The sequence below is a fragment of the Nansenia antarctica genome (genome assembly GCF_963989245.1).
Source record: "Nansenia antarctica genome assembly, chromosome: 1".
Lineage (NCBI taxonomy): Eukaryota > Metazoa > Chordata > Actinopteri > Argentiniformes > Microstomatidae > Nansenia > Nansenia antarctica.
The window spans coordinates 21,174,803-21,184,151 of NC_137674.1; positions in this window are offsets into that span (position 1 = coordinate 21,174,803).

The following is a 9,349-nucleotide window of genomic DNA, read 5'->3' on the forward strand; positions in this document are numbered from 1 at the left end:
TGTGCGTCAGTATACAGCTTCTCACTATAAAGAGTGGGTCATTTGACATCATTTGGGCGCGCTAAAAGTAGGCAAAACAGCCATCACGCTGCTAGTGTTAAATGTAACTAACTTTGATTCTAATTTTTATGAACCTCTGTTGAAATTGCATAATGTATTTACATGTTTGCTAAACCCCATTCACACATAAGAGCTTTCCCAGTAAAGCTTGTGGCACCTCCATTAGCAGCAATAACTTGGAGTAAAGGTCTCGTACATCCACTGATCAGTCTCTGACATCTGTTTTGAGATATTTTTGCCCACTCCTCCTTACAGAAGTGAGCTAATTGAGTGAGGTTTGAGGGGTGTCTGGCATAAACTGCCCGCTTCCGGTCCTGCCACAGGGTCTCAATTGGATTTAGGTCAGAATTTGACTTGACCAATCCAAAACACAAATCTTCTTTATCCTGAGCCATTCTTTGGTAGATTTGTTTTAATGCTTTGGGTCGTTGTCTTGTTGAAAGACCCATTTTCAGCCCAGCTTTAGCTCCTTGGCTGATGGTTCTGTTCAAAAAAATCCTGGTATACCTCAAAATTCATGGTTCTCTTAATGATGTGGAGTCAGCCAGGTTCAGAGGAGTAAAAGCAGCCCCAGATCATGACATTCCCACCACCATGCTTGACTGTTGGGATATGGTTATTTTGGTGGTAGACAGTGTTGGGTTTTCGCCAAATGTTGTGGATTTGATTGTGACCATAAAGGTCAATTTTGGACTCATCTGTCCAGAGAATGGACTTCCAGAAACCTTCAGGCATGTCCAGATGGTCTCCGGCAAAGTTAAGAAGGGCAGTTTGGTTATTTTTTGACAGCAGAGGCTTCTTCCTAGCAACCCTCCCACAAGAATGCCATTTTGATTCAGTGTTCTTCTTATTGTTGAAGCATGCACAGTTACCTGAGATGCAGCAAGGGAGGTGTGCAAATCTCTAAATTTAAGTTTTGGTTGGTTGGATAACACAAAACTGACCAGGTTTCTTATCTCTATTTATCAGTCCCACCCAAACTCTTTCCTAAAGATCTCTCCTTCAACTGGTTCATTTGGTACCTAATTATTTACTCACCGGATTCTACTTATATAATAAAGCCATAAAGCATGCAGGACACAATGCACACAATAGAAACTGGAAGCCTTGCTTCTTACTTCAACTCCGAACTATGGAAGGCCCAGAGGGACATTTCCCACAATACACAATACATGTGATACACAATAAATCCACAAGAGGGCTGTATAACGCAAGGTAAGTCTAATTCATCTTTCACTGTTACTCAACCAAGCAGTGTGTGCATTCAGGTGTGTACGTTCACTTCTATCTCTCTCACTCGTTGTACTGAATAGTGTTTGGTTGTTAGTTTCTTAGAAATAATGAATCTATTTATCATAAGGATTTAGCCAAATACTGGGATCTGAAGGTCAGGGCATCAGTACAGCAGTGGCCTCTGAAGAACAGAGAGGACTTTCTTCTCCTTCTTTCTACTCTCCACCTCTCTTTGTTTTCGCTCAAAAAGGCAAAATATGTGAACTTTCTCCTCTCTAGAATCCGTCATACTGGCCTCTCTCAATTTTGGTTTCATAATTGAGTCTTATTGTTATCTCTGCCAGAGCACACGCACGCACACACACACACACACACACACACACACACACACACACACACACACACACACACACACACACACACACACACACACACACACACACACACAGTTATAGAAAGGGTTTGACATCCCACCTTGTCTTGTCTCTATAGAGTTCACCTGGGGGTTTGAGAGAAAACGTGTATTTGATTGTTTGTTTTCAGGGCAGAAATGACCCTGCTACTTCTAAAGCTGTAGAAAGTGGGTTTTTGGAAAGCGACTTTACCTAAAACGTTGTGAAAGTTATGTTCATAAAGTAGAGTGCTCATTGGACATACATTTGGGGTCAACAATTCTAAATCATTAGACGACCAAAAGAACCAAGTCTCCATTTCCTTGACAAAGTCACAAAAACTCTGCGATGCCTTTTGGAAGCCCTGCGATGCCTTTTGGAAAGGCCTGTATTGTAATGGTGTTTTGATACTAATACAGCCTTTTACTGTAGAACAAAATGGCCTCTGCTCTGACACTGAGAGAGCTCAAATAAGCTTCTGTCTGCAGCCACTCTTCTGCATCTCCACAGGGAGTCTCTCATGTTGTTCCCCACCTTATCCCTCTGATGGACATGCAAAGGTCTTTAGTGCACACACACACACACACACACACACACACACACACACACACACACACACACACACTCTGATATCAACAAACTAACAGTGCAAAACAGTTTGGCTTGTAGGGGGTTCAACCACTGCTTTGTTGGTAAGAGTTATCAGTATAGGCTACAACACAACAAGAGCTGATCTGAGCATTAGCTGGACTTTCTAGAAAGCCTGTGTAAGAAGGCATCTATTTGCTTCCAATCCAGTATCTGTAAACTGTAAAGGTCCCTGTACACACACACACACACACACACACACACACACGCAGTCACACGCCCGCACACACTCACACACACACACGCACACACTGGAGCAGATGTGTGCGTGTGTGTGTGTGTGTGTGTATGTAACTGAGAGCAGTCGCTTATCCCCCTGTGTATAAGACAGTATGTGAGCCTAAGCCTATTAGCACACCACACACTGTCACAGGGAACTGGGCAGGAGAGGAACCACAGATGCTTTATATCTGTAGCGTGTTTTGGCTGTTGCCTAAGACACAACGGCAACCATTACTCCGACATGTTTCTATTATTGTTCATTATGAAATACGGAGTAGGGTTTGTAAAATCCCTTTCAACGTTGTCCCACTCTCTTACCATACTAAATATTCATGGAACTTTCATTAGCCGTTAAGCCAGTTCCTTTCTAATTACTATCACATTTACCCACTGCTTTTCCCATATCAATAATGTAGGACTATAAATATTCGCCTTTGAAGTTGGTCTTTAAGTCATCCCGGGAGGATAGCTCTTGGCCTTCCTTTTTCAGTTAAGTGGGGAATGAGGAATTGTGAATTGTGAATTGTGAATTGTTTCCATCACTCCTAGCAGGTTGTAAATCAGTCGAGAGAGAGAGAGAGAGAGAGAGAGAGAGAGAGAGAGAGAGAGAGAGAGAGAGAGAGAGAGAGAGAGAGAGAGAGAGAGAGAGAGAGAGAGAGAGAGAGAGAGAGAGAGAGAGAGAGAGAGAGAGAGAGAGAGAGAGAGAGAGAGAGGGGAAGCTCACATGATAGTCACATCTTCTTGGAAGATGAGACTTAGTCATGGTCCAAGTCTTTTCCTGCTGTGTGTATATATATATATATATACCTACCTCTACCTCTACGACTACCTCTACGTCTGCCTCTGCCTCTACCTCTACCTACCTGTACCTCTACCTCTACCTCTACCTACCTCTACCTCTACCTACCTCTACCTCTACCTCTATCTCTACCTCTACCTCTACGTCTACCTCTACCTACCTCTACCTACCTCTACCTCTACCTACCTCTACCTCTACCTCTACGTCTGCCTCTGCCTCTACCTCTACCTACCTCTACTTCTACCTACCTCTACCTCTACCTCTACCTACCTCTACCTCTACCTCTACCTACCTCTACCTACCTTTACCTCTACCTCTACCTACCTCTACCTACCTTTACCTCTACCTCTACCTACCTCTACGTCTACCTCTACCTACCTCTACCTCTACCTCTACCTACCTCTACCTCTACCTCTACCTACCTCTACGTCTACCTCTACCTACCTCTACCTCTACCTCTACCTACCTCTACCTCTACCTCTACCTACCTCTACCTACCTCTACCTCTACCTCTACCTCTACGTCTACCTCTACCTCTACGTCTGCCTCTACCTCTACATCAACTTCTACCTCTACGTCTGCCTCTACATCTACATCTACCTCTGCCTCTACCTCTACCTACCTCTACCTCTACGTCTACCTCTACCTCTACCTACCTCTACCTACCTCTACCTCTACCTCTACCTCTACGTCTACGTCTACCTCTACCTCTACGTCTGCCTCTGCCTCTACCTCTACATCAACCTCTACCTCTACGTCTGCCTCTACATCTACATCTACCTCTGCCTCTACCTCCACCTCTACCTACCTCTACCTCTACCTCTGCCTCTATGTCTACCTCTGGATGTTGAGTAGTTGCCACTGAGATGTTGTTTTTTACGCTTCCAACCAATGATGAAACGAGAGAACAAGTTGAGTCACTCCCACCATTCACTTTTCAAATCTTCCGTAAAGTTTTGCAATGGGTTTCCAGACAAATTAACCATCTACTCACATCATTTCGCTGAGACATCTTTGGTCTGACAGACATGTACGTGACACCCAGAATGTGAATGATGACAAATAACATAAGAAATTGCAAGAGAGGGCCCGAACTATGACTCAAGCCCAGGGGCCCCCACCCCCCTAAGTCCAGCCCTGCTTAACACACACGGGTTACATATACATATTGTTATATGTGTATGTTATATGTATACATATATACATATTGTTATATGTGTATGTTATATGTATACATATATACATATTGTGTTCTAGAACAAGCTGACATGAATCATGACATGACTGACATTATCATCAAGCCATCACTCATGTTCCTCTGTGTATTCAGCTTTGACCTAAATAGCCTCAAGGCTCAGGGACATGTAGCATGTAGCTTCAACATCCCTGACACCCTAACCCTTTCAGACACAAAGACAGCTACAATTTCAAAGATGAGTCAGGCAGACGGTAAACTAATAGTCTAGTGTAAGAGGGGTGTCAAACCCAGATTGTGTTTCCCATTAGAGTGGACAGGATACATTGGGGGGTGTGGGCAGGGGCGCCGCTAGAGATTCTGGGCCCCATGACAGAATATCATTTTGGGCCCCCCCACCTAAACCACCCATCAACCTAAACCCAGTTGAAGTTGATGAACTATTGATGCACTGCAAGAAATCCAATGATGGACGTCTTTTGTAAATGTAATTTAAAATTACAGTTAATACAGGAATCAACAATTCAGCAAAGAAATCTCAACATTCTTTAACTTATTAAATTAAGACTTGAACAACACAAGGACAAAAGTATAATTAAATGAAGATTGGAACCCAATTATAAAAGTATAAATCACACAAAAAGTAAAAAATATAATTGTAATGGGGTGGTATTGTGTCTAAATAAATGTAGATCTTGTAAAGATCAGTTGGCCATAATACTGTCAGGATTAGATCAATGAAGAATTACAGCAGAGAGATATTTACTGACTCAGCATTGCTTGTTTCACACAAAGACAAACGTGTCTTATACAAGAGGGAGCAACACAGACATGGTGCCAGCGAAATTGAATGTGAAATGGGAAGATTTTTATTTTTACACTGCGGCAGTACTGTGGAATAGTATACCTGGAGAGCTAAAAACTATATCTAGCCTAATGCACAACGATTCAAGATAGGAGTAAAGAGATCAAATCAAATCAAAGCTAAACGCTGGGCCTTCTTAGTAGCAACATCTTTAATAAGATCCTTGAAATCTAGTGATGAAGCCAACTTGCTGTGCTGCTGTCATTGTCCTTTGTTACTTCTTGCTCTTCTTCTTCTGCCTCTTTACCTCTGCTCTCCTCTCTGGCTGCCTTGCTTGAAGAGGGCCCTGGCATGGAGTATCCATAGGTACATAATTCATAATATGTCCTATAATAGTATTAACATAATAATACATACATTACACCAGATTAGCTAACTTAGATGTTATCTAGCTAGCTAACAATATTATTAAGATGCCAGTGGTCAATGTTATTGCAATTACTGGAAGAACTATTAACTAAATATGAATATTAGCTAAAGTTGTATTCAATGCATGCATGGTAATGCAGCATACATTAAAATATTCAAAATATGTTTGTTAACCCCAAACTCCTACTGCTCACCTCCTTCTCCTTCAACTGGGAGGTGGGTTGAGGGAAGGAGTCCTGATCCTGAAACTGCATCTGTGCATGACGTGATTAGCATGTAACATTATACTAGTTAGCTAGCTAGCTATAGCAAGAGTGCATAGCTGCTGGATACAAATTCACTGAGCTCTAATAACCTATATTTGGACCAAAGTTGCACTCATCTCATACATTTAACTGAAATTATACTGACAGTGCACTGTAAGTTAACTTTACTTGAAGTTAATGTTAATTAGTTATAGCGAGCTAACTAGATCATCCACGCAGTGATTAGATCACTAAACCACTGTTGTCTAGATAGATAGCCTACATACTAGCTGTCGCCCTTTTTTGTCACTCTCCTCGTTCTTTACTTTTACTTTTCTCTTTTGAGACCCTGACTTTGGCTTTGCCTTTCACGACATCGTCTCTCTCCTTGTCAGAATATTTGCGGTAACGTTCCTCTAGTCTAGTCTAGCAGCTCGCGCGTGGTGGACTGAACCATATAATGGTTCAGTCCATGAATAATAAGGCTTAATTTTGTTAAACATAGAGAAACAAAACTCCAGTTTTGTTTTAATACATAGAATTATAATTTGAATTCGGCTACATTAACGTCCTTATGATAATAATAATAATAATATTATTTATAAATATAATATATATTTTTAAAAAGATTCTCATGGGCCCCTGTCAGTGCTGGGCCCTTAGAATCGTCCTAACTTACCACCCCCTTAGCGGCGCCCCTGGGTGTGGGTGGGGGAGCCTGTGGCTAGGATTCTGATGTGCACAGCTTTGGTCCTCCACTGTGGGGTAGCCCAGGGGAGGCCTCATGGGCTTCCATAGCCTGCTTGGTATCCTTGCGACTCTGGTCTTGGTTTGCTCTTCGGCACTTGGAACCAAATACAGGACATATCAAAGGCACTACAGTTAGTGCATGTATGTGGATGACATTTTTTTTTGAACACAATATAACTGTATTAGGCTTAGCCATGTGTCTGCTTCTTCTCCCAAGCCAAGGCATAGCAAATTACTATGACATCATAGGTAGTCATCTTCTTAGGACCTTTTTTTAATAGTTTTTTTTTTTTCTTCTACAGAACGTTGAAAATCTCAGTTTTCACATAGGTAGACACTGGTAGGTGCTGGATATAATGGATATAAGGTTAGCTAGTAGTAAAGGGCTCCTTTAAAATGCAGAAGACAGAGCAGTGTGGACATAGAAGTGTGGATGGTCTGTGAAACATTTGTGTCATTTCCCTTTATACTAGGTCATAGCAACGCAGCACATTTACAGTTATCAAATGCACTGTACATAATATCCTACAGCGTGTATGCCGTCAAACTTCAACTGCATTCTATCTTTGAAACTAAATGTGTAAAGGGGACTTGACACGGTCTGTTGAAATCTCCCCTAGGCCCCTGCCTCCCCTTTAAAACCCTTGTCGTTCCAGATCAGCGGTCGAGCCACGACGAGAACAGCCAGTTCTGCTCCGGTCCTCCTGCCGGTGGCGCTGGTGCACGCGCGCAGCCATACAGTCGGTGCTGTGTTCCAAAGCGCGTGAAAGAGAACATACGCGAGTCAGCTTGGAGACTAGAGAGAATCTGTTTCTGTTTCAACCCGACATGTTTTAGAAAAGAGAGAAGAGGAAAGAGAGAACAGCTGCGGTTTGCATTCAGAGAGGAGGTTTACGTTCCAGAGAGGAGGTTTACGTGCCAGAGAGGAGGTTTACGTTCTTAGTTTTAACTTGGGATAAAGGGGGGAGGGGGGGTGGGGGCTGAAAAAACAGTTACTGTACTTTGATTACAGCGATTTTATATCAGACATCTATTTACGATTTATTTCAAACGAAACAGTGCTGGGAATTATCCTTCCACGGGTCATCGTCGCAAGGAAATCTTGAGAAGTGAGTGAAGTTTGTTTAATGCAGCTCGTTTATGCTCGCTGTAGCTACTAACACATTTGCGCAGTTGTGTCGGTCTTTTGGACAAGGCATCCTTCAGTAAAACGTAGACATGAGATTCTGCACTTATAAAAGCAATTTAGTGAGAGTCATGTGGAGTCATGTGGCAGTTTTGTGTTGAGATGCATGCTTTTTCATGGATAAACTAGGAATAGAAAACACTTTAATCAGTTTAACACCCTGCGTGCGTGCGCGTGTGTGTATGTGCGTGTGTATGTAACTGAGGATTGTATAAGTGCTTTCTGAATCTGTTGTTGACTTTACAGGGTGAAAAGACACTACAGTCCCATCACATCATAAACATACCGCCAAATCAGAGTGGTGTGGCCAAATCATCCAGTCATTTGGAAACATGCATGAAGCAAACATTCATTTCAAAGGCTATTGTCTCTTTAGCAGCACTGGCCATCAGCCTATATTCTGTTGTGCATATCATTGCTTCCCTGTCAGAGCTTGCATGACATTCATTAGTTTATCACTTGATCGATTGCTTTGGGTTGACTAGTCACTGCTGACCTGACTGATACAGTCCTGCTGCTTAGGACATTATGTTTTCCAGCATTTTCACAGTATTCTGCCTTCATTCCAGCTGCCTCTCTAGACTGCTGTTTCTGTCTGGGTCTGGAATGTTGGTTTGGGTAATTGTGTGTGTGTGTGTGTGTGTGTGTGTGTGTGTGTGCGCGCGTGTGCGTGTACGCGCATGTGTGGTGTGAGTATGTGTAACCTAATAGACAAGCAGTGCTGTCTGACTCTACACAGCTGTTTCGGTGTGGGTTTTCTGCCACCCCCACCCTATTGGCTGCCCCCAATATGGTAAATCTCTCTCAAACACACACACACACACACACACACACACACACACACACACTCCATTCCTGCATACCCATCTTCAGAGCCTTGGCAGAGCTCTCTCTGTCTGAGCCTCACACTCCAGTTGTTGTTGCACGTCTCACCGTGTGGCTCAGGAAGTATCCTGTCTGTTTCAGACAGAGGTAGTGAGTAGTGAGAATGAGAAAGTAATGGAGCAAAGAGAGAGTGCAAGAAGGACAGAGGGAGTGAGAGAAAGGGCAGCAAGAGGAGAGACAGTGAGAGTGAGAGAGAATAGTTAGAGGGGGAAAGAAGGAAGTCAGAGAGAGGGTTAAGTTCTGACACTCTCCAGAGACATGCTTGTTTTATACTCTCAAGGCCTACTTTAACATATGGATCAGCTTTGAGTGAAACACTCGTGGGCCTGATTGAATCATAAATAACCCCCATGAGAGGAGATAAAACTGGGAAAGGAATGGGTCTGCTTGGGGCTCTGCTGCCCCTCTCACCCTGGTGATGGATACATACTATGTACATGAGTGATGTAGGTGCTTATCCATATTTATGTTTCAATAGCAATAGGACACATACACACAGA